The sequence below is a fragment of the Ascaphus truei genome, chromosome 3 (genome assembly GCF_040206685.1).
Source record: "Ascaphus truei isolate aAscTru1 chromosome 3, aAscTru1.hap1, whole genome shotgun sequence".
NCBI lineage: Eukaryota > Metazoa > Chordata > Amphibia > Anura > Ascaphidae > Ascaphus > Ascaphus truei.
The window spans coordinates 54,901,406-54,926,917 of record NC_134485.1 but is presented as its reverse complement, the minus strand read 5'-3'; the positions used below and the strand labels follow the sequence as shown (position 1 = coordinate 54,926,917).

The 25,512-nt window shown below is 45.8% G+C and overlaps 1 long non-coding RNA gene across 1 annotated transcript; it reads left to right on the top strand.

The window, feature by feature from the left end:
• Positions 1-1,631: 1,631 nt before the first annotated feature.
• LOC142490910 (uncharacterized) lies at positions 1,632-24,707 on the top strand. Its single transcript, XR_012800146.1, has 3 exons — positions 1,632-1,768; positions 15,503-15,600; positions 24,588-24,707. It is a non-coding gene; the product is annotated as an uncharacterized LOC142490910 (long non-coding RNA).
• The last annotated feature ends 805 nt before the right edge of the window (positions 24,708-25,512 follow it).

Here is a 25,512-nt window from a genome sequence, read left to right as displayed (position 1 = left end):
ATACAGCTAACTGGATTGTTATAAGTTCTGGTATGGAGCTTACCCTCCTCAACATAAATGAGGAGGTCAAGAAATTCAATTTCTATTTTACTGTATTTTTACGTGAACATTAAATAAGATTAATTTGCATTGTTATATGACTCATCTCCCCGCCATATAAACAAAATATCGCCTATACTGTATAGTCATCATGACACCAGGTTTGCGCCAAGTTCTGGGTTGGATCAGATGCAGTTGTCCACACACATGCCCATCAGAAGATTTGCATAACTTGGTGCTAACATGGTACCCATAGCTGCACCTGTTATCCGTAAAAAAAAATCTTCATTAAACCAAAAATAATTATGACTAAGGATAACATAATGCCCTTAATTATGAAGTCAATTTGGGTGGAATCTAGAGTATCCTCTTTTTACACAAAGAATCTTGCTGCATTGCTGCCTTTGTGATGTTTTATAACTGTGTACAATTATGTTACATCACAATGTAACTAGGAACAGGTCTTCTTTCCATTCAATTTTTTCTAAAAGTTGTAACACTTGTATTGTGTCTTTTAATTAAGATTTTAAATTGGAGACTTTTTTTTTTTTTAGAAAAAATCTATATAAACTGAGAGATATTTGAAGTATCCCTTCCCTCCTGACCCCCCGCCCATTCCCTTAACCAAGCCACTGGGGAGATATTTATATGGTTAGGAGTGGGAGGAATGACCCAAATTAGAGGCAGCAATAATCCTAGTTTTGATTTATTTCTGTCCTGGATTTGGATCCTAGATACAAACTTGCGGTCGTTGTGTATCCTGGAATGTGCCAATGAATAATATTATTATTATTATTATTAAGTGAGATTTTTGCTTTGGCACATTGAAAACTTATACTAAAACTTTTAATAAATTACATTAAAAGGGTGTCACCATACATATTGTTAATCTGTGCTACAGTAATGGAACATTGTTAGCAGTAGCCAACAATAGTAATATTGTTAGCAGCATCTACAATTCAGTGTATTAACCACCCAGATTATTTTTTATAATACAAAGGCTATAAGACAAAATATCTAACGGTTAAACCGAACCTGATCAGTTGACACTACTGGCATTTTATCAGTACAGGTAAACCCCGTTATAGCGCGGTCCTCGTGGTCCACCCCGAGACCACCACGTAAGTAACAGGGTCGCGCTAATTTTTTTTTTTAAATTGCCGCCGCGCGCCTGATCGGGAGGGAGGGAGTGAGGAGGGAAGGAAGGAAGAGGTCTGCACAACATGCGGGCCGCATGTGGCTGGTCTGGCCTCTCTGTGCGGCCCGCGATGACTCTGGCCGGGCGCCAGTTAATTAAATACATTTAAAAAAAAAAAGTTTAAAAAAATGGCGGCAATTCATCCCTCCTCCCTCCCTCTCTCTCCCTCCCAGCCCCCTCCCTCTCCCTCCCAGACCCCTGGTTTTGTGGTGCGCGGCAACATGTGTCTGTGTCTTCCCAGCCAGATCTGCTACTGCAGCGTGTGTATATTTCCTACCAGATCTGCTACTGCAGCATGTGTCCTCCCAGCCAGATCTGCTGCTGCTGCTGCTGCTGCAGTGTGTGTAGCTGGCCTCAGCTTTCACTTCCGGGGAAGGCAGTACATTTGGTAACATTGACGGAAGCAGATGCATTAGTTCGTCAAGCCTTGAATGGGGTGGTAATTTAGCTCTCACCCTGCCTCTACATCTATCTGCCCCAAAGACCCTGATCACCCCCTTGGGGGCAAATCAACAACACCACGCCTAATAGGTAAGTGATCCCCTTCACAGATCAGATGGTGGGATTTACTTTAGAATAAAAAACGATCTTCCCTGGGAGAGGAGGGCACGGGTGATCCAGGGACTATGGGAGAAGTAATAACAAGGAGCAGGGCTGGTGTTTGCAGCAGATATTTAGGGACCGGATACTGCATCTTGTTAAGGTCTGTCCTAGGTACCAGGGGAGGATGTTATACAGCACCATGTCGCAGAGAATGCTCTATAAAAACCCTAATCTTATTATACATGCTGTATATCAGGTTACACATGCTGTATATCAGGGCTCTTCATGGGGGGGGTGGGCTGCTGACATGTGAGGGGGTGGGCTGCTGACATGTGAGGGGGGGTGGGCTGCTGACATGTGAGGGGGGGTGGGCTGCTGACATGTGAGTGTATTGTGAGAGCTGAGTGCTGTGAGAGCAGTGTGCAGTGAGAGTGTGTGCTGTGAGCAGTGTGCAGTGAGAGTGTGTGCAGTGAGAGTGTGTGCAGTGAGAGTGTGTGCAGTGAGTGTGTGTGCAGTGAGTGCTGGGAGTGTGTGCAGTGTGCAAAAAAAAAACGGGAGCCACGTGAAGACCGCGTTATAACCGTTTCGCGGTATAACGGGGCGCGTTATAACGGGGTTTACCTGTATAAGTACTTCCGAAATCTGATTGCACACCCTGTGCCATGACCTTATATCTTTTCTTGGTGATATAAACATTAGCTTTGTATTGTGCACCCCCTCCATTTGTGCCTTTTCTTCGATATAACACAGACGAGATAGAGGTGGTCAGTGCACCAAGAATTTATAATTATCAATCATTTATTATTGGTCCAGGATTTCTTTTACTCATATGTTCAAAATATAATAGCATCACCCCTTAGTAGGTAGATTCCTAAAACAACCTTAATCAACGTATGTGCTTGCAATGTTTCTGGTTCACATCTAAATACCAGATAGAGCAACTTCACAGTTTTTCTAAACAGGACACACAGAGGAAAGGAGACTAGATTCCTGAGATATGCAATTCTCACTTCTTTTTGAAGGCATTCTCACTTTGTCAAAGGTTTCTTTACAAATATGGAAAGTGTTTATTATAGGTCCTTTAATTCCAATACATTTCTTAACCAGCTTTAATTAATCACATACTCAGTCTAACTGAGTACAGTAGGAAGAAAAGGTCAGAAGCAGACAATATGGGTATGAGAAGAAAATTCATTTACATTTTATTTTAATAGAGTATTACGTGACAGAAAAGCAATGTTTATAACATTTTCACTTTTAGAGATTTGTTTAGGATGTAGCTTTAGACGTTTCTGGCAAGGATAAGAAAGATACAAAACATTACAGCTTAAGGTGCCATTCTGTCTCTGTTGGACATAAACAATCATTTTCTGGGACTCAGGCCAATGCATAGCTTTCAGGAACGATGTCTGTTCCCAGAACACAAAAAGGGAATCCCAGCAAGCAGTCACGAGATTAGGATATAGCTGGAAAGAAGAAAAAAAACAGAAACTCTTTGAAATAGTACCTACATTAGAAAATTGTGGCAAACTGGAAAATGAAACTGCTTGGGTAACTACTGCCAGTTCCGCAGGGTCATCTGCACCAGGGACCATGACTTTTAGGGGCCCACCCTCCCATGTATCAAAACAGTGTCCTGGCAGTTTTGTAGGTCCACTCTGTCCCATCCCCCCTCCCCCACCAGGCCCTATCTGTGAAGCGGTGTCCGTCTGTGCCCTGCCAGAGAGTTACCCCCTCCCCCAATAAAATGGAGGTTAGGCCCCAAACGGAAGTCGCGCCCAACTTTCGCACATGGTCATTTGGATGGCCCCCCTTTGCCGCCAGTTAAGGCCCAACATGCCCCACTCCACAGGGAGGGCCCGGGGGGATGGGGCGCTGCATATACTTGGGAGGGGACCCCAGTGCATGTACTTGCACCGGTACCCACAAATCCCTTGTTCTCCCCCTGGCTCCTCTAAAATAATTTTATTTACACTGCAATACTTCTAGGAGAAACTATACTAATGCAGTAGACAACTGATTTTGCATTACGGTTCTCTTCAGGGGAACTATATGCAGCACATACAGGATACAAACCGCAGAGTTCTCTGGAACGGAACTGCACTATTTTCAGCTCGGGGAAAACCTGGTTCCTGAGATATTTACAGTTTTAGATGTCGGTGTACTCCTCATTAGAAAATCAAAATGTCTGCCAAACCACGGGACAATAAGGAAGTCACAACGAATAATGTTGCAGCTTCCTATTAGATGACCGCTGGAATACTTTAGTACCTAAAACAGTAAGTATTCGGCAACCGAGTATACGGTTTCACACAAGAGGTTGGTGTACAAAATAAAGAAAATTGGACTCAGTTATAATATATGCACCTGGATTGAACTGGTTAAAGGACAGACAACAGAGGGTTGTCATAAATGAAATTTTTTCAGGTTGTGCTAAAGTCGTGAGTGGAGTACCTCAGGGATCGGTACTGGGACCCCTGCTTTTTAACTTGTTTATTAATGACCTTGAGGTTGGCATCGAGAGCAAAGTCTCCATCTTTGCTGATGATACTAAATTGTGTAAGGTAATAGAATCAGAGCAGGATGTAATTTCATTCAGAAGGACTTGGAGAGACTGGAAACGTGGGCAGGTAAATGGCAGATGAGGTTTAATACAGATAAATGAAAGGTTATGCATTTGGGATGCAAGAATAAAAAGGCGAATTACACATTAAATTGGGATAAATTGGTAGAATCCTTGATGGAGAAGGATTTAGGAGTGCTTGTAGACTGCAGGCTTAGCAATAGTGCCCAAAGTCATGCAGTAGCTGCAAGGCAAACAAGATCGTATCTTGCATCAAACGGGCAATTGATGGAAGGGAAGTAAACATAATTATGCCCCTTTACAAAGCATTAGTAAGACCACACCTTGAATATGGAGTACAATTTAGGGCACCAATCCTAAGAAAAGACATTATGGAACTAGAGAGAGTGCAGAGAAGAGCCACCAAATTAATAAAGGGGATGGACAATTTAACTTATGTGGAGAGACTAGCTAAATTAGATTTATTTACATTAGAAAAGAGGCGTCTAAGAGGGCATATGATAACTATATACAAATATATTCTGGGACAATACAAGGAGCATTCAAAAGAACTATTCATCCCAAGGTCAGTACAAAGGACTCAGAGGCATCCCTTAAGGTTGGAGGAAAGGAGATTTCACGAGCAACAAAGGAAAGGGTTCTTTACAGTAAGGGCAGTTAAAATGTGAAATTCATTACCCATGGAGACTGTGATGGCAGATACAATAGATTTGTTCAAAAAAAGGTTGGACATCTTTTTAGATGGGAAAGGTATAGAGGGATATACCAAATAAGTATACATGGGAAAGATGTTGATCCAGGGATTAATCCGATTGCCAATTCTTTGAGTCAGGAAGGAATTTATTTTTCCCCTTATGAGATATCATTGGATGATGTGACTCTGGGGTTTTGTTTGCCTTCCTCTGGATCAATAAGTATAGATATATGATCTGTTGTCTAAATTTAGAATAGGTTGAACATGATGGACGGAAGTCTTTTTTCAAACTCATCTACCATGTAACTATGTATCTATGTAACCGGGGAGGGGAGCATTAAATACAGTATGTACCCAGCGCTGTACAAAATGATATACACTTTCATTGAGCAAGACAATACAAGGGAAATGTAAGGGTATGTGCTACATACATGTGGAGTCCCGGCTCTAAAAGGCCTACAACCTATTCAAATGGGTGCTGTATACATGGCTTTTTTTTTTTTTAAATACAATGCATTTTACAACTCAAATCTTAATATCAACAGAAAATGGATGGATTATTTTTGCTAAATGTGTCAATGAAATGTCAAATACTTACAAAAATCATTGCAATATAATATTTTTATATCATATAAGATGTTGGAATTTATATACAAAAATACAATGGAAATGGTTCCTCAGGAAAAAACAAATCTCATTGGTTTAGCTGAAAGGACATAAATATTAAGTAAAAAATAATGGACACATAGTATACAAATATGTCTGAGTCACCATATTGGATTTGGGAAACAAAGCAAAAGGTAGCATCAGCACAGCAGCCTGCCTAGTGTGTTTAGCTAGAATTATCAGATATTTTTGGAATTAGTGGAGAGCCCTACTAATGGTTATGAGATGGGTTTTTTTAAGATGATTTACGGGCTGTTTTATTGAATGGACACAGTGATTTAACATGAACAGTTTCTGTCACTGTATGCTAAAAGCTGATTCTCATTCCTCAGACAACTTACATAATGAAAGATCAGTGATGAGTGATTATAGAAACTGGCACAAAAACATGATAATAATGTTGACATAGAAAATTGTTCAGGCCGACAAATGCATATCTGTTTCAGGCCAAGCAACGTTTGTCTGCCTGTTGAAAATATATGATGTTCTTTGTTCTTCAGATGTAATGCTAATTTGTTAGCACTGAAAATACCATAAGATTCTTGTTGTGTAAAAATACAGATCCCGACACAGGTTTCTTGTCGTCCCAATATATTTATTCTTGAGGTCAAGGTTCAGTTAGCAGGAATAAGATGTCACAGGTTATAGACAGAGAGCAGTATTTCCTGTGAGCTGTTTCTCATCTGCTCTGTGGTCATTTGCTTTCAAACACAGCTTTTTCTAACTACAAATTCATATCTTGTTAGTATGAGGAAATATTTGTTATAACAAGGTACAAAGAATATATTCATTATTGATGGTCGTATATCTGCTGTCTGTCCACCACACTCTGGCTATCTAACTCCAGTGTACTCGCACTAGCACCAAGCAAATATGTTTAATTTTGCACTGTGAATCCCTATCTCAGCATTTTACAGAGCATGTAAGATTAACCCCGTAAATGGCTTCTTCAGGAACGCTTAACTTTGAACACCAAAAATCTATCTACACCTATACAGAGGCATATTGAAATAATAAGCTTAACTTTTTCAATGTATTTTTCAGATGCACTTCAGTGTGAATGTATTAGAACAAATCATTATTTTGAAAAAAGGTAAAACGGGACCTAGAACTGTCCAATGAATTCATATAGGTGTTATATTGTTGTTATACAGTATAACTGTATTTATATTTCTGCTTTATATACCTTTAGTTTAAGACCTCTCCACTGGATTAAGAACCATTCATTTAGTTTTTTTTATTCTTCCATTATACATGTAGCTTTGTAATGTAAGTAATATCAAGAATAGAACAACGATAGGCACAAAGACAATTTGAGATGAACCATTAGAAATAAGCTTTCCAAAGCAGTGGGACTCCAACATTGAAATATCAAAAGTAATGGAAAAAAAGGGTAATACCAAAAACGATACTTAAAGGTTACATATCAGGCACACCCAGTTTCAATTTGCAGTACTGTATTGTAGGTGGATTCAGAAGAGATGCAGATATTACAACATTTGGGGTATACTTGTTCTCCGGCGATAATTTATTTTTGGTTCTTTCATGATCCACATAGCTTTGAACCTTAAGCCCCTCATTGATGATGTATTCAACAGATATATCACACACAATTGGCTCTATCTATCTAAGTCTGCCATCTGCAAAACCTGGGACAAAATTAGAGCAAAGACAGCACTAAATTTGAACACACCTGAGGTACCTGGAAAATATGCAAATTGAGATCTGCGAAGCATATTTTTCAGGTATCTCAGTTGTGTTCAGATTTGTTCCAAGGTAAATCACCACGTATTGTATAAAATAAGTGTTTGGGGATGTACAGTACAAAGGTCACTTGGTACTTTACAAAAATGTATCTCTCTCTTTTTCTCACCACCTTTAGGTATGATTTAACTAATGTTATGTTGAATCCCTGCATTACCTTAATTGACTAATAAGTCTAAAGAAGCAACAAGTCAGGTATTAAAAGCTCCTACGAAACTATAATCTATATATATATATATATATATATATATATATATATATAATCAAAAAATAAATAGATGATACCGTTCTGTGGCTAACGAAATGCTTTTATTTGTGCGAGCTTTCGAGAAACACTGATCTCTTCTTCCGGCGATGTTACAATGCATTGTAACATCACCGGAAGAAGAGATCAGTGTATCTCGAAAGCTCGCACAAATAAAGGCATTTCGTTAGCCACAGAACGGTATCGTCTATTTATTTTTTGATTATTGAAGCTCGGCTAACACGGTACTGATACCTCTACATATATATATATATATATATATATATATATATATATATATATATACATACATACATACATACACACACACACACACACACACACACACACACACACACACACACACACACAATAAACATAAAGCAGATGGCACTCACATAAAGCTGGAAAGCAAGTGCTCGTCCCATAGAAAGAATAAATGTAGAGGCTCCTTACCAGGCAGACCAAGAGTCCTAGGACCACATAGCAAGGAAGAGACAGCACACTCAGTAAATAGATCACAAGTGGTATATTGTAAAAAGCTGGCACAATCACCAACGTTTCGATCCTTCAAACAGGACCTTTATCAAGGGAGTGCACCCGTAGTGCCGAAACGCGTCAGGGAGCGTCACTACGATATTACGTCATCACGCATGCGCACGACGAGGCTGCATAGAGCGCGGATTCAGAATTTCGGCCAGCAACCACAGGAGAGACTATTTGGAGCTCCTGCAATTGGTTTTGGACTGTTTCAAGGAGCCTGTGGATCTCTGCACCAGTTACCATCTCTGCAGCATCAAGTGAGAGTTGAACTGTGGACTCTGGATGCGGATTGGCGGTGATATTTATCACAAATTGCTTTTTTATTACCCAGCCTTGTGAATGATTTTCCTCCCCCCCATCTTCTTTATTTCAATTAAATGAACTTTTTTACTCTCTTCCTTTTCTCATATATATATATATATACCATAATACTGAGTTAAGTTATGGTGAGTAAAAAAAGTGACAAAAACCCTCCACAGGAAAGCAAATATGCAAATACAACTGTATGCTCATCTGCATGTCTTAGGCAGGTCTGCAATCCCGCCTTTCCCCATTATCACCCAGCATACAGCACTTCCTCTTTGCATACCCAGTTAAAATCAACCCCACACTGATGAGACCCATAAAGGTCGAAACAGCTGTCTGTGGGTGATTTTCTGGGTATGCACCTTAACCCTGGCTGTGCTCAAAGCTGTGACCATGCAGCAAGCTTAAGCCTATAGGGAACCATGTTAAAAATGGTTTTTGAGGCAAAAAGTGACACTGTGTGCTCATTTGCATGTCATTTCCAAGAATCCCTTGCTGCAGTGGAAGTGCTGTATGCTGGGTGATAATGGGGAAAGGCGGGGTTGCAGACCTGCCTAAGACATGCAGATGAGCATACAGTTGTATTTGTGTGTGTGTATATATATATATATATATATATATATATATATATATATATATATATATATCACATGTAATGGGTTTATCAAGTTTCAAAGATAGCAATAACAATTCATCAATATATTTGTTTTAGTATCACTTGTGAATATACTTGAAAATACTTTAGGTGTATATACATATAACCAGTGTTCGACAATTATATACATTTACTCGCCCGGGGCGGGTGGATTTAACCCCCGGGCGAGTAAATATTGGCACAAGCAGCACACGTGTATTTTTTTAAATTTCCCGCGCTCGCGCTGCTGTTTTTCCCGCGCTCGCGCTGGAGAAAAAAAAAAAGCCAGCTCTCTGATCACTGCCTTCGCTCCTCCCCCGCCTCTCAGCAACTTTCCCTCCTCAGCTCTTCCACTCCTCCCCCTTCCGCCAGCCAGCCCCTTCCACGCCTGTCTGCCTCAGGCCCCTGCAGGGCCATCTGTCACCCCCCCTCCCTCCCATCGGGCCATCCGCCCCACCCCCCTCCCTCCCATCGGGCCATCCGCCCCCTCGCATCGGCCATCCACCACCCCCTCCCATCGGGCCATCCACCACCCCCTCCCATCGGGCCATCCACCACCCCCTCCCATCGGGCCATCCACCCCCCCCCCTCACCCCAATCTCTCCCGGCCTCCGTGACCCCCCCCCCCCCTCACCCCACGCATGCCTCTCCCTGCTCTAAGCAGGGGAAATCCCCTCACCGGGGCCTCTCCCTGCTCTAAGCAGGGGAAATCCCCTCACCGGAGCCTCTGCCTGCTCTAAGCAGGGGAAATCCCCTCACCGGGGCCTCTGCCTGCTCTAAGCAGGGGAAATCCCCTCACCGGGGCCTCTCCCTGCTCTAAGCAGGGGAAATCCCCTCACCGGGGCCTCTGCCTGCTCTAAGCAGGGGAAATCCCCTCACCGGGGCCTCTCCCTGCTCTAAGCAGGGGAAATCCCCTCACCGGAGCCTCTCCCTGCTCTAAGCAGGGGAAATCCCCTCACCGGGGCCTCTGCCTGCTCTAAGCAGGGGAAATCCCCTCACCGGGGCCTCTCCCTGCTCTAAGCAGGGGAAATCCCCTCACCGGGGCCTCTCCCTGCTCTAAGCAGGGGAAATCCCCTCACCGGAGCCTCTGCCTGCTCTAAGCAGGGGAAATCCCCTCACCGGGGCCTCTCCCTGCTCTAAGCAGGGGAAATCCCCTCACCGGGGCCTCTGCCTGCTCTAAGCAGGGGAAATCCCCTCACCGGGGCCTCTGCCTGCTCTAAGCAGGGGAAATCCCCTCACGGGGCCTCTGCCTGCTCTAAGCAGGGGAAATCCCCTCACGGGGCCTCTGCCTGCTCTAAGCAGGGGAAATCCCCTCACGGGGCCTCTGCCTGCTCTAAGCAGGGGAAATCCCCTCACCGGAGCCTCTGCCTGCTCTAAGCAGGGGAAATCCCCTCACGGGGCCTCTGCCTTCTCTAAGCAGGGGAAATCCCCTCACGGAGCCTCTGCCTGCTCTAAGCAGGGGAAATCCCCTCACCGGGGCCTCTCCCTGCTCTAAGCAGGGGAAATCCCCTCACCGGAGCCTCTCCCTGATCTAAGCAGGGGAAATCCCCTCACCGGAGCCTCTCCCTGCTCGGTCTAAGCAGGATACTGCGGTGTCGGCGTCCCCCTCTGGAGGGGGCGTGGCCCCTTGCAGAGGCCCTCCTGCCGTGCGGAGGCCCCCGCTGCCATGTGCGACCACCCTGCCTTGCAGAGGCCCTCCTGCCGTGCGGAGGCCCCCGCTGCCATGTGCGACCCCCTGCCTTGCGGGTGAGTGTGTGTGTGTGACAGACTGCGTGTGTGAGTTTGTCTGAGTGAGAGTGGGTGTCTGTGTCTGTGAGTGTGTCACCCTCTCCCCCTCTCCCTGTGTCACCCTCTCCCTGTGTCACCCTCTCCCTCTCTCCCTCTCCCTGTGTCACCCTCTCCCTGTGTCACCCTCTCCCTCTTCCTGTGTCTCCCTCTCCCTGTGTCACCCTCTCTCTCCCTCCCTCTCCCTGTGTCACCCTCTCCCTTTCTCTCCCTCTCCCTGTGTCACCCTCTCCATGTGTCACCCTCTCCATGTGTCACCCTCTCCCTGTGTCACCCTCTCCGTGTCACCCTCCCTCTCCCTGTGTCACCCTCTCCCTGTGTCACCCTCTCCCTCCCTCCCTGTGTCACCCTCTCCCTGTGTCACCCTCTCCCTGTGTCACCCTCCCTCTCCCTGTGTCACCCTTTCCCTGTGTCACCCTCTCCCTCTCCCTGTGTCACCCTCTCCCTCTCCCTGTGTCACCCTCTCTCTCCCTCTCCCTGTGTCACCCTCTCCGTGTCACCCTCTCCCTGTGTCACCCTCTCCCTGTCTCTGTGTCACCCTCTCCCTCTCCGTGTCACCCTCCCTCTCCCTGTCACCCTCCCTCTCCCTGTGTCACCCTCCCTCTCCCTGTGTCACCCTCCCTCTCCCTGTGTCACCCTCCCTCTCCCTGTGTCACCCTCCCTCTCCCTGTGTCACCCTCCCTTTCCCTGTGTCACCCACTCTCTCCCTCTGTCACCCTCTCCCTGTGTCACCCTCTCCCTGTGTCACCCTCTCCGTGTCACCCTCTCCATGTCACCCTCCCTCTCCCTGTGTCACCCTCCCTCTACCTGTGTCAACCTCTCCCTCCCTCCCTGTGTCTCCCTCTCTCCCTCTCCCTGTCACCCTCCCTCTCCCTGTCACCCTCTCCCTCTCCCTGTGTCACCCTCTCCCTGTGTCACCCTCTCCCTGTGTCACCCTCTCCCTGTGTCACCCTCTCCCTCTCCATGTGTCACCCTCCCTCTCCCTGTGTCACCCTCTCTCTCCCTCTCCGTGTCACCCTCTCCCTGTGTCACCCTCTCTCTCCCTCTCCCTGTCACCCTCCCTCTCCCTGTCACCCTCCCTCTCCCTGTGTCACCCACCCTCTCCCTGTGTCACCCACCCTCTCCCTGTGTCGCCCTCTCCCTGTGTCGCCCTCTCCCTCTCTCTGTCACCCTCTCTCTGTCACCCTCTCCCTCTCTCTGTCACCCTCTCCCTCTCTCTGTCTCCCTCTCTCTGTCGCACTCTCTCTGTCGCACTCTCTCTTTGTCTCTCATTCTTTCAGTGTGTGTGTCTCTCATTCTCTCTCTTTCTCTGTGTGTCTCTTTCTCTGTGTGTCTCTCTTTCTCTCTGTGGGGGTGTGCCGCTCTCTGTGTGTGTGTGGGTGTGTGTCTGTCTGTCTCTCTCTGTCTCTCTCTGTGAAGCGCCGACGTCCAGACACTGGTTAAGGGGTTCAGGAAACTAGTCATTCACATCTGGCTTTTATTTCTAGATCCGACATTGACACACACACACACACGACTAATTGTAGTATAATGTAATACAATAAATACATTTATGTCAAAAACGAATGTTGTTCTGACTAGGAATTTATTAAATGTATTTTATTTATATATTTTATTTTAAAGCGGGGTTGGGGGCGGGACTAGGGGCAGAGTTGGGGGTGGGACTAGGGGCGGAGTTGGGGGCGGGACTAGGTGGCGACTAGATTTTTTGGTTGGGCGAGTAGATTTTGGGGTGATTTGTCGAACACTGCATATAACAATATATAACTTTTCATCCCAGGTTTGAGCTGGGATTAACTTGGTTGACCTTAGAAACTTGGGTCGAAGGTATAATTTAAATAAAGTATAACAATGTAATAATTGCATTACACAGTGCAACTACATTGCTGTATACTCTAAGGACACCAAAATCTTTGTTCAATGAATTGTGGGAACAAGATTAGCTGGTGTGAGCTTTGAAGATTATCCTAAAAAACTTATATTTTAATGACAGACAATATGGTATCATATTTACAAATTATTGCTTAGTCTTAAATGTGACATAATCATTATACATTGATTGGCTTTCAGTAGATAAAACAAGGATACTGCCAGATCAGTTTTCAATTTTGTTTTCAAATCTGGACCATTTACAGTGTTGTGGGACAATTGATAAAGAGATTATCAGAATGTGTTTTTATTATTCATTTTCATTCTCTTTATATTGCTAACAACATAACGACACCTGCAGTTTGAGCAGGTGCTGCATAGTTCTTAGGCCTCTCAAATTGATAGACAAAGCTGTGGGTTCAATCACTACCGTGCCATCTGTATGATTATTATCTCACTGTGTCACAGTTTACCCAACTGTAAATGAGCAAGAATAACTTTGTTCATGAAAATCAGAATGATTTGCCAGGAATGAACTGCCAGCATTATTTCTGGAGGTGGCCATATGTTCATGTTTCAGCTACATTATAGTATATCCAATAGCATATATTGCCCAGCCCGGAACAAAATGTTACTATTTCCTTTTTCTTTTTAGCTCAGTTTATTTTGCTACATTTTTATCTGCAAAACTCATGATTGCTAAAGTTTTGATATCCTGGAATGGGTGAAAGGATGGGCACTATTGGGAAATTAATAATAGCTGCTTAATAATTATTTTGCATATAATATAAAGGCTTTATGGTACAAATGTCAGCGCATCTAAAAATATAATAACATAGATTATGCTTAATGTTTAAGAAATACCAAAAGATCTTCTAACCAAGATTAAAAACAAAAACATCATGGAAATCAAATAATTCCTGTATCATGAAATAGCTAATCAACTAAGAGCAAAAACTATAAGCAATTTTACTGACAAAATGTGTAGCATACACAGAAGTTTTCAAACTTGTTCATACAATGGACCACTTACACTTACATTTGGTCCTTTTGCTGACAGACTGCTCTGCAGCACATTGCTATCTACAGTAGAGTCTCGCTTATCCGACTTACGGTTAACCGACACTCCGTTTTGTCCGACATCTGCTCCACCCTTTCTTCTCATTTACCAGGCTTACCGGCGGCAGCAGAAGAGGAGGACCGAGGACCACCATGTCCTCCTGTGCTGCTCACATGGTGCCAATGCTCTTCTCCTGCTGCTGCTGCCACCGCCTCCTGCCATGTAACACCTCTGCTGCCCTGCTCCGCTGACATGGTGATCCTCGGTCCTTCTCATCTTCCGCCGCCGGTAAGCGAGAAGAAGGGAGGGACGCAGATGCCAGAAAATACTTTCTGTATCATCCGTCATTTTCGGATATACGACACGCTATGGGGGGCCTATGCTATAAGTGCCGATAAGCCAATTATCAAGGCCTTTTCGCCAAAAATGCCTACAGCTATTCAGTAATCTCCATTAAGTCGTCGATAAAAGTACTTTTCGGCATATGTTGTTGGCGAGAAAAAAAAAATCACCAAACGAGCGGCGATAAGCCACTTAACGGCTGTTTTTCAAATTCGTGCAATGCTAGAAGCCTCAAGTAGCCTCACCCCAACTATAAAAGAACTAAAAAGCCTAATAGTAAGCCACATCAATAACATTTATCTATCTCCAAAACAGCACATAAATAAAAAATCTGTTATCCCAAAACATAAGAATAAACACCTAACCAAGCAAACTATTCAAGAAATAAAACCACTAGTCAAATTCAATACATAAAATTACTAACCAACAAGTCAATTAATTAATTCAAAGCAGCTGTTCAAGTACTATCCTACATGTGTGTTTTTTTTTTAATAAATCAGTTCTGTACTATGAGAAAATACTTGTAGCATTTAAAACAAAAAAGTTTTAAAGACATTTTTAATGTAGGAAGCATTTCCAAAGTGACAGCCCCCTTCCTCTTCTGATAGGCTCTGGCTTTTGAGCCCCGCCCCCTCTCTAGCAGTGCACCAATTGTATCTAGTAACTGCCGAGTCAATCATATTCAAGGACTACATTGCTCACAATGCTGTGCAAGAACTGAATTAAATAACCCTGAGCAAGCGATTGATTACAGGAGAATGGATCGATCTGCAGTTTAGCTAATCACTTGTCAGTGTGCATATTGTATTGATACACATACAGTATTGAATGGAAAAAATATATATATATATTTTTAAACGGCAGCTTGAACTGCAGCTTTAAACCCCTAGCCAACAAATCAATAAATTAATAAAACCACTTGCCAACACATCAATTAAAACCAGTAGCCAACAAAATAAATAAATAATTAAAAACGTTAAACAATCGGAAAATTATATAAAAACAAGCCATCCAAATTACAAACAATTTAAGCCAAACAATAAACTGAAAAAGAAAAAAACAACAATCAATAGAAAAAAAGCATTTGCCAAAAAATGCATTGGCTGTCACTGTATTTATCTATACCCTAAACGGGCACAGATTAATACATTATCAGTCAATGGGCAATGAAAAACATAAAAAGAAAAAAATACAATCAATTATATACATTCAATATTTTTCTTACCTTTAGAAGCGTTGACCCTCCAAATCCCGGCGTTTTTGCAAGCTCTCGTACTGCGACATCATCAAAGTCAATCCAACGGCATCCACCTTGGAGATCCGGAACAGGTAACAACATTCTTCTTTCTTTTATCTTCTATCACCTACTTCTGTCATTATTTTTTTCTTTTCTTTAATCTTCTATCTTCTTTCTTCATCTGCCAATCCAACCCCATGCTAAGTCCCAAAGGCTGTGGTCTCGTCATCTTCTTCCTGTTAAATGAGGCGCCCAGGCCTTATATAGGGCCTGTGATGTCACAATTTCAGGTCAGATGGTACAGCTCCAATCTGATTGGATGCTGTATCATGTGCCCACCTTTTTTTTTTTTTTTTTTTTTAAGGATGTGACGTCGTCATCTCCAAGGGATAACAGAGACTCTACTGTATTAAAGCAGAAATCTCCCCACCCTTATAATCAGGTATTTTGTTATCTTATTTGAAGTTCAGATAGATTACAATTTATTTTTGCTAGTTTCTAATCAGAAGCTGCAATGTCATCTCACAATGATGTCACGGCTTCCTATTGGCTGCCAGAGTAAGGCTGAGTCCAATAGCCAAAGTTTCTCCCAGACAAGAATTCTTGTGAGTTTCAGAATTAAATATTTAAAGATGCAGACCGAGAAATATGCTACATGTGTTTTTTTAATTAATAAATCAGTTGTGTACTATGAGAAAATACTGGTAGCATTTTTTTAAATTATTTAAACAACTCTAAATGACATTTTTTATATTATAATGTAACAAGCATTTTTGTTTCTATAGCAACCATGTACAAAGTCACATCCCTTCCTCTTCTGAAACTGTCTCTGGCACACCCATTTTTAAGCCCTGCCCTCTCTCTAGCAGTGCACCAATTGTATCTAGTGCCTGCCTGGTCGCATAATCTTCCCCACAGAATATTGCAACGATAACCGGCTTGGTCCCTCTCTTGTTTCTCGCGGCTGTGTTTAGAACCTCTCATCCGATTTCGGTTTTACTGTATGTACTGTTTTGACTGATTGATTTGTGGTACCACTGCAACGATTTACAGATCATTATACTTAGTGATCTACCTGGACTTTGTAAACTTTCTGTACTAATCTCACTGTCAGCACTTCCAGTGTTTGTTATTTCTATGCCACAGTGGTAATAACTATTTCTCATCATATATTACTATTGCTACTGTCGCTTATTACTAGTTGAGTGCTCATATTGTGAGGTTTATTTGGAGCATTTGAGGGTAAGGAAAGAAGCTGCTCCATTTCTTCTCATAAGAGTTAGTTTTTGTGAGGATTGGACCTCGACCCCGCCCCGTGACGCGTCCTGTGACGTATTGGGTGATGCACCTCACTCTGAGGATGTGCACAGGAGTCATGCTGCAAGCCTGGGTGACAACTCACGGATCGGGCTTAGGCCCCGGCCCGTGACATCTCGGGTGACGCTCCTCGCGCATGCGCTGCACGCAAACGCTGCATTACCCCTACCAGGACCAGACCTAGGCTCCGCCCCTGCGCCGCAACGGAGGACATGTCTCTGCACACTACACGCCGGCGCCACATTACTAGGGACACGCGAGGGGTTAATATCATCAACTACTCCACACCTGCGATACACTCCGCCCCTGCCTATCAGTATACAGTCTACCACTAAGTATTCATTGCTGAAGGGACTCTCCCATTGGTGACCTGTTCCTGATATGCTCAGCCAGACCTGATGCAAACTGGCTGAGCATAAAGTTTTGTTTTAATACGTAGTGCTTGCCTCAAAGCACCCTGCTGCCCTGATGTTGCTCTGTGCATTGTTTCTTGCCCTCTTGTACTTTTTGACCTCAGCTTGTACCCAGACCTCTGCCTTCTCTGACCCCTGGACCCCGGCTACGCACAACTACTATCCGACTTTTCCAATCCTAGACCACGGCGAGTATCACAACCATTCTGACCTCTCCTACCCTGACCCGGCTACACGATCTTCACTCTGCACTCCGGACGCGGTTACAGGTTGGTGTGTACCAATATCCCCACCTCAGCCTCGCAGTCCCGTCCTGGTTGTGGTAAACACCCTTTACAGTATACTCAGCCCCACAAACATGGACCTAGCTGAGGTGCATCGAGTCATGAACATGCACTCTGACATATTTAACAAAATGGAGAAATATCTTGACTAGAATAGTCGGTGTATGGAGCAACTCCAACTTACAGTACACGCTATTACTGACCAGGCAAAACGTGCACCTGTTGACTCCGTTTCCACAGTGGTGTCTGCTCCCGCTACCGTTCCCATGAACGCAGCCTCAGAGCCCCGACTCCCTACTCCCAACCGCTATGGTGGCGGACCTCTGGGTTGTCGCGGGTTTCCTAACCAGTGTTTTATACAGTTTGAATTAATGCCATCACGTTTTCTATCCCAGCGATCTAAGATGGTGTCCCTGCTAGTCAATGACGCCTTGGTGTGGGCTTCACTACATCCAAGAGAACCTGCAAAGAAGCTTCATCCTGAAGTCTTCTTCTCCGGCAGGTGCGGGTTTCTTCTTTGTAAAGAAAAAGGATGGAACTCTCAGACTGTGTATTGATTATCAGGGACTTAATAAAATCATGATCAAGAACCGGTACCCTTTACCTCTCATCTCTGAACTCTTTGACAGACTACAGAGTTCCACCATTTTTACTAAATTGGATTTACGAGGAGCTTACAATCTTGTAAGAATCAGGTGGATGAGTGGAAAACAGCGTTTAACACCCAGGATGGACATTATGAATACCTTGTTATGCCTTTCGGACTTTGTAATGCTCCCGCGGTATTCCAGGACTTTGTCAATGAGGTTTTCAGGGATCATTGTCTATCTAGATGATATTCTAATCTTCTCCAAGATCGCACACGAACATCTGGGTCACCTCAAACTGGTACTCCAATGACTACAGGAGAATCACTTATTCGCGAAATTGGGGAATTGCCACTTTCATCAGACTACCACATCCTTTCTGGGTTACATCATCTCCGATACTGGCCTTGCCATGGACCCAGCCAAAGTGAAAGCAGTTTTGGATTGGCCTCGTCCTAGGACCCCAAAGGCCGTACAACGGTTCTTAGGCTTCGCAAATTACTACAGAAGGTTCATACAGAACTTTTCATTCATAGTAGAGTCCATTACGGCGTTGACGCAGAAAGTAGCTGATCCAGCGCTATGGTCCAGAATAAAAAAGAATTTGTGTCAGCCCCCTGTGCTCGTGCATCCCGATCCAGGATTACCCTTTATGCTCGAGGTGGATGCTTCAGATGTTTGGGCCAGGGCAGTCTTGTCCCAAAGTAAAACTCCACAAACCAAATTATACCCCTGTGCGTTCTTTTCAAAAAAAATCTTGCCTGGCGAACAGAATTACGACGTGGGTAATTGTGAACTGTTGGCCATCAAGATGACCTTCGAAGAATGGAGGCATTTGCTCGAGGGTACTGAAAATTCTGTCACTATACTGACGGATCATAAAAACCTCCTATACATGGAAGGCGCTCGTTGCTTGGGGATGCGAAAAGCTTGATGGTCACTTTTCTTTTATCGCTTTAATTTCATTATTTCATATCTACCAGGTTCTAAAAATGTGAAGGCAGACCCCTCCCCCATCCCCCCGTCAATTTCTCGTTGAAGACAAGGATGAGGACCGAGAGGAAACCATACTTCCCCCATCATGTATAATCTCTGCTAACACATTTGACTCTATGGAGGACATCGCACAAGGTCAGTCTGATATTCTGAAGGGTCTCGAAGTTCTTGAGGGACGTTTCTTCACTGCACCAGCATATCGTCGAAAGGCATTGGAATGGGTCATTCATCTAAGAGCTCCAGTCATCCAGGTACAAGAAGAACTGTTGATCTTCTGGAAAGGACCCTTTAGTTGCAAGTGATGTGTAAGGACATAAAGGAATTTGTCACCGCATGTTTGACATGTGCCCAAAACAAGACTCCCCATAAAAGGCCATCAGGGTTACCGCAACCCCTCCCGATTCCGGATCGCCCATGGACTCATCTTTCCATGGATTTCATTGTGGAACTTCCCTTATCCAAAGGCAGGAATACCATTCTGGTGGTGGTCGACCAATTTTCCAAGCAGGCCCATTTCATTCCCCTCAAGGGTCTACCCAGCGCCCTCAAATTATCTGAGATTTTAATCAAGGAGGTGTTCCGGCTTCATGGGGTCCCCCAAGTTATTGTGTCTGATCGTGGCTCTCAATTTCTCTCAAAGTTTTGGCGGCCTTTTGCAAACAACTAGGGATCTCTCTTCACTTCTCTTCTGGCTATCATCAGACTAATGGTCAGACGGAGCGGACGAATCAATCACTTGAACAGTTCATCCGTTGCTTCATTTCGGATACCCAGGACAACTGGACAGATCTCTTGCCATGGGCCGAATTCTCCCACAACAACCTTCATAATGAGTCGACACAGGACTCACCATTTTTCACCAACTTTGGCTTCCATCCCTCGGCTCTTCCTACCGCAGGACCTAGTTCCGGGGTACCAGCAGCGGATAACAGGATTCTGCATCTGCAAGCGTCTTGTGGAAGGATTCTGCAAAATCTCAGAAAGGCAGTCTCTTTACAGAAGAAACATGCTGACCAGCATCGTCATGAAACTCCAACATACATCCCTGGACAAAAAGTTTGGCGGTCCACTAAAAAAATTCAACTGAAGATTCCCACAGCAAAATTGGCAATTAGGTATATTGGCAGATTTCCCGTCATCGAGAAAGTCAATCTGGTGGCCAGCATCTATGAGGAATCCTTCAGTCCTCCACACCTCTTTACTCAAACCCTTCAGGATTCCCAGTTCCCTGCTTTGACGTCTCCTCCTGAGCCTCTCCTGGTTGAAGGCCAGCAGGAATTTGAATTCCAGATCATCCTGGACTCCAGGATATCCAGAGGAATACTTCAATACCTGGTCCATTGGAGGGGATTCATCCCTGAGGAGCGTTCGTGGATCCCCGGGCCCAACTACATGCTCCTAGGCTCCTTCGGGCCTTTCACCAAAGATTTCCTTCCAAGCCATCCCTGGGACACCCGGAGGTCACCCCTGAAGGGGGTGGGTACTGTGATGATTGGACCTTGGCCTGCCCCCGTGACGCGTCCCATAACGCGTTGGGTGATGCACCTCACTCTGAGGGTGTGCACAGGAGTCATGTTGCCAGCCAGGGGGACAACTCACGGATCAGGCTTAGGCCCCGCCCCGTGACATCTCGGGTGATGCTCCTCAGGTGTGTGTTGTGCGCAAGGGCCGCATTACACCTATTAGCAGTGTTCGACAAATCACCCAAAAATCTACTCGCCCAACCAAAAAATCTACTCGCCCAACCAAAAAATCTACTCGCCACCTAGTCCCGCCCCTAGTCCCGCCCCCAAACCTGCTTTAAAATAAAATATATAAATAAAATACATTTAATAAATTCCTAGTCAGAACAACATTCGTTTTTGACATAAATGTATTTATTGTACTACATTATACTACAATTAGTCCTTGTTACGTGTGTGTGTGTGTGTGTGTGTGTGTGTGTGTTTGTGTGTGTGTACCTAAACTTGGTGTTATTCCTATGTAGAAACTGAAGTACACTGTAGTGATTTTTAGGTGATTGGATGGGTATAACGCCACAAGTATTCTTTATTTAAATAATGAAATATATATATATACAGTGTTCGACAAACCTATACATTTGCAGGCCCCGGGCGAGTGGATTTAACATCGTGGCGAGAGAGACACAGAGAGACAGAGAGAGACAGAGAGAGACACAGAGAGACACAGAGAGACACAGACACAGAGAGACACAGAGAGAGAGAGACACAGAGAGAGAGAGACACAGAGAGAGAGAGAGAGAGAGAGAGAGAGAGACAGAGACAGAGAAAGAGAGAGACAGAGAGAGAGAGAGAGGCAGAGAGAAAGAGATAGACACAGAGAGAGAGAGACACAGAGAGAGAGAGAGAGACGGAGAGAGAGAGAGAGAGAGAGAGACGGAGAGAGAGAGAGACGGAGAGAGAGAGAGACGGAGAGAGAGAGAGACGGAGAGAGAGAGAGACGGAGAGAGAGAGAGACGGAGAGAGAGAGAGAGACGGAGAGAGAGAGAGAGACGGAGAGAGAGAGAGAGACGGAGAGAGAGAGAGAGACGGAGAGAGAGAGAGAGACGGAGAGAGAGATGGAGAGAGAGAGACGGAGAGAGTGAGAGACAGAGAGAGAGAGACGGAGAGAGTGAGAGACAGAGAGAGAGAGACGGAGAGAGAGAGAGAGAGACGGGGAGAGAGAGAGACGGGGAGAGAGACGGAGAGAGAGATAGAGAGACGGAGAGAGAGAGAGATGGTGAGAGAGAGAGAGAGACGGAGAGAGAGAGAGACAGAGAGAGACGGAGAGAGAGTGAGACGGAGAGAGAGAGAGAGACGGAGAGAGAGAGAGACGGAGAGAGAGAGAGACGGAGAGAGAGAGAGAGAGACGGAGAGAGAGAGAGACGGAGAGAGAGAGAGACGGAGAGAGAGAGAGACGGAGAGAGAGAGAGACGGAGAGAGAGAGAGACGGAGAGAGAGAGAGACGGAGAGAGAGAGAGACGGAGAGAGAGAGAGACGGAGAGAGAGAGAGACGGAGAGAGAGAGAGACGGAGAGAGAGAGAGACGGAGAGAGAGAGACGGAGACACAGACACACAGAGACACAGACACACAGAGACACAGACACACAGAGACACAGACACACAGAGACAGAGACACAGACACACAGAGACAGAGACACACAGAGACAGAGATACAGACACACAGAGACAGAGAAACAGAAACACAGAGACAGAGAGACAGAGACACAGACACACACAGAGACAGAGACACACACAGACAGAGAGACACACACACACAGAAAAAGAGACACACAGAGAAAGAGAGACACACAGAGAAAGAGAGACACACAGGGAAAGAGAGACACACAGGGAAAGAGACACACACAGAGAAAGAGACACACACAGAGAAAGAGACACACACAGAGAAACACAGAGTGAGAGAGAATGAGAGAGAGAGAGAATGAGAGACAAAGACAGAGAGTGAGGGGGCGAGAGGGAAGGGGCGAGAGGGAAGGGGCAAGGGGGAAAGGGCGAGGGGGAAGGGGAAAGGGCGAGAGGGCGACACAGGGAGAGGGCGACACAGGGAGAGGGAGAGGGCGACACAGGGAGAGGGAGAGGGTGACACAGGGAGAGGGCGACACACTCACAGACACACACACTCACTCAGACACTCACATACACACACACACACACACACAGACACACAAACTCTCACTTCTCAGAGACACACTCACTCTCAGAGACACACTCACTCTCAGACACACTCAGAGACTCACTCAGAGACACTCACTCACAGACACTCACTCACAGACATACACACAGTCACTCACACACACTCACCGGGTCGCATGTGGCAGCAGTGGGGCCTCCACATGGCAGTTGACCCTCCACACAGCAGGAGGGCCTCTGCAAGGGCCCCCCCGAAGTGAACCCCCTTCAGAGGCGGACATCCCCGGGCAGCAAGCGGAGATCGGGGGCAGGAGATCAGGGGCAGGAGATAAGGGGGAGGAGATCAAGGGCAGGAGGCGCGCACGGGGGGAAGCTGGGTTGGTGCTTCCCCCTCCGTATCAAGTTGGGAGCAGGTGGGGGCTGGGTTGCGTGGGGCTTGTGTTGGCGCTTCCCCCTCCGTCCTACGTGAGGAGCGGGGGGAGGGGTGGGTTGCACGCGGGGCTTGTGTTGGCGCTTCCCCCTCCGTCCCACATGGGGAGCGGGGGAGGGGGGCTGGGTTGTGCGCGGGGCTTGTGTTGGCGCTTCCCCCTCCATCCCACGTGGGGAGCGGGGGTGTGCAGGGGGGGGGCTTGTGTTGGCCGCTTCCCCCTCCGTCCCACGTGAGGAGCGGGGGGAGGGGTGGGTTGCACGCGGGGCTTGTGTTGGCGCTTCCCCCTCCGTCCCAAATGGGGAGTGGGGGAGGGGGGCTGGGTTGTGCGCGGGGCTTGTGTTGGCGCTTCCCCCTCCATCCTACGTGGGGAGCGGGGGTGTGCAGGGGGGGCTTGTGTTGGCCGCTTCCCCCTCCGTCCCACGTGGGGAGCGGGGGTGTGCGGGGGGGGGGCTGGGTTGCACGCGGGGCTTGTTTTGGCGCTTCCCCCTTCCTCATGAGAGCTCCACTGTCAGTATACATTATGATGATGCCTGGATGTCTATATTGAATGTATAAACCAGATACTGTATATACACAGTGACAGATATACACACAATATACACAATCGTTATTGAATGCACAGTATACAGGGGGGCTGGGTTGCTGGGGGGAACAGGCAGCGGGCCCACAGGCAGCGTAGAGGGCAGGACACCCTGCTTGCCCTGTGTGTGCATGCGCGCCGGGACCATGGGAATCGCCGCCATTTTTTTCAACTTTTTTTTTTAAATGTAATTAACTGACGCCCGGCCAGGCCCCCCCTGACTCACGGGAGGAGATCAGGGGCAGGAGGGGGAGGAGATCAGGAGGGGGAGGAGATCAGGGGAAGGGGCTCTTCCCTGCGTTAACCCAATCATGGAGGGGGATTATTTATTTATTTAAAAAAATTTAAAAAATTGGCAGGAGCAGGGGAATTTAAAGAGCCGCAGCACGGCTCGCCAGCGGCCTAAATCCACTCGCCACGGGCAAGTGGTTATCATTATTTGTCGAACACTGCCTATTAGGACTGGACCTATGCTCTGCCCCTACGCTGCCTCCCGTGACACAATGGAGGACGTGCCTGTGCACACCACACGCTGGTACCGCATTACTAGGGACAAGCGAGGGGTTAAAACCATCAACTACTCCACAACTGCGATACACTCTGCCCCTGTGTATCAGTATACAGTCTACCTCTAAGTATTCATTGCTCACAGCCTGGAGGGACTCTCCCATTGGCTACTTGTTCCTTATATGCTCAGCCAGACCTGATGCAAACTGGCTGAGCATAAACTTTGTTTATGACGTAGTGCTTGCCTCAAGCATCCTGCTGCCCTGCTATTGCTCTGTGCATTCAGTCTTGCTCTCTTGTACTTTTTGACCTCAGCTTGTACCCGGACCTCTACCTTCTCTGACCCCTGGAAGCTGGCTACGCACGACCATTCTGACCTCTCTACCCCTGGACGCCGGCTACACACACCGACCATCCAACTTCTCCAATCCAAGACAACGGTGAGTATCACGACCATTCTGACCTCTCCTACCCTGACCAAGCTACACAACCTTCACTCTGCACTCCGGACGCGGTTACAGGTCGGTGTGTACCAATATCCCCACCTCAGCCTCGCAGTCCTGTTTGTGGTAAGCACTCCTCTGGTTGGGAGTGCTATTCAGCAGCATTGTGATACATTCACATGTTATATTCGGTGTCACGATAGACCAAGCTTATTAACACTTTACCATCTGGATCCTTTGATTGATTGATTGAATAAAGCATGAAATAAAATAAATTGTATTTATTCACATAAAGAACACACACAGCTTGAATTACAAAATTATCACGAATAACACTTACTGAAATGGGGTATAATTAAATAAAATGTCCACAGAACGAAATCCACAGAAATTACGTCTCTAGGCAGGAATTCCCACACGTGGGGTTGCTGCACAAAAAGAGCCGTGTAACAGTCCTTGGCTAGGGGCGCTAGCGGCAACCCCCTGTTTCTTCACCAAAAGTAATATTATCGTTCCCCCCAATGCAGGATTAATTAGCCAATCCTTAGTCCATGCGAATAATGGAAGCTGGATACAATGAAATAGTCTATGAACCGTCCGCTGTAGCTTAGATGAGTCTGCTTACAAGATGAAACTTAGATGAATCTTAATCTCAGATGACTCTTAGATGGAACTAACTTACTGACTGACTGCATGACCTTTTAAAAAACTTCACATGTCCTATTTCCATAATGTACAGCGAATCTCTGGCGTGGGAACCAATTATCCCACCTATAGCAAGGGTTTGCCAGGCACAC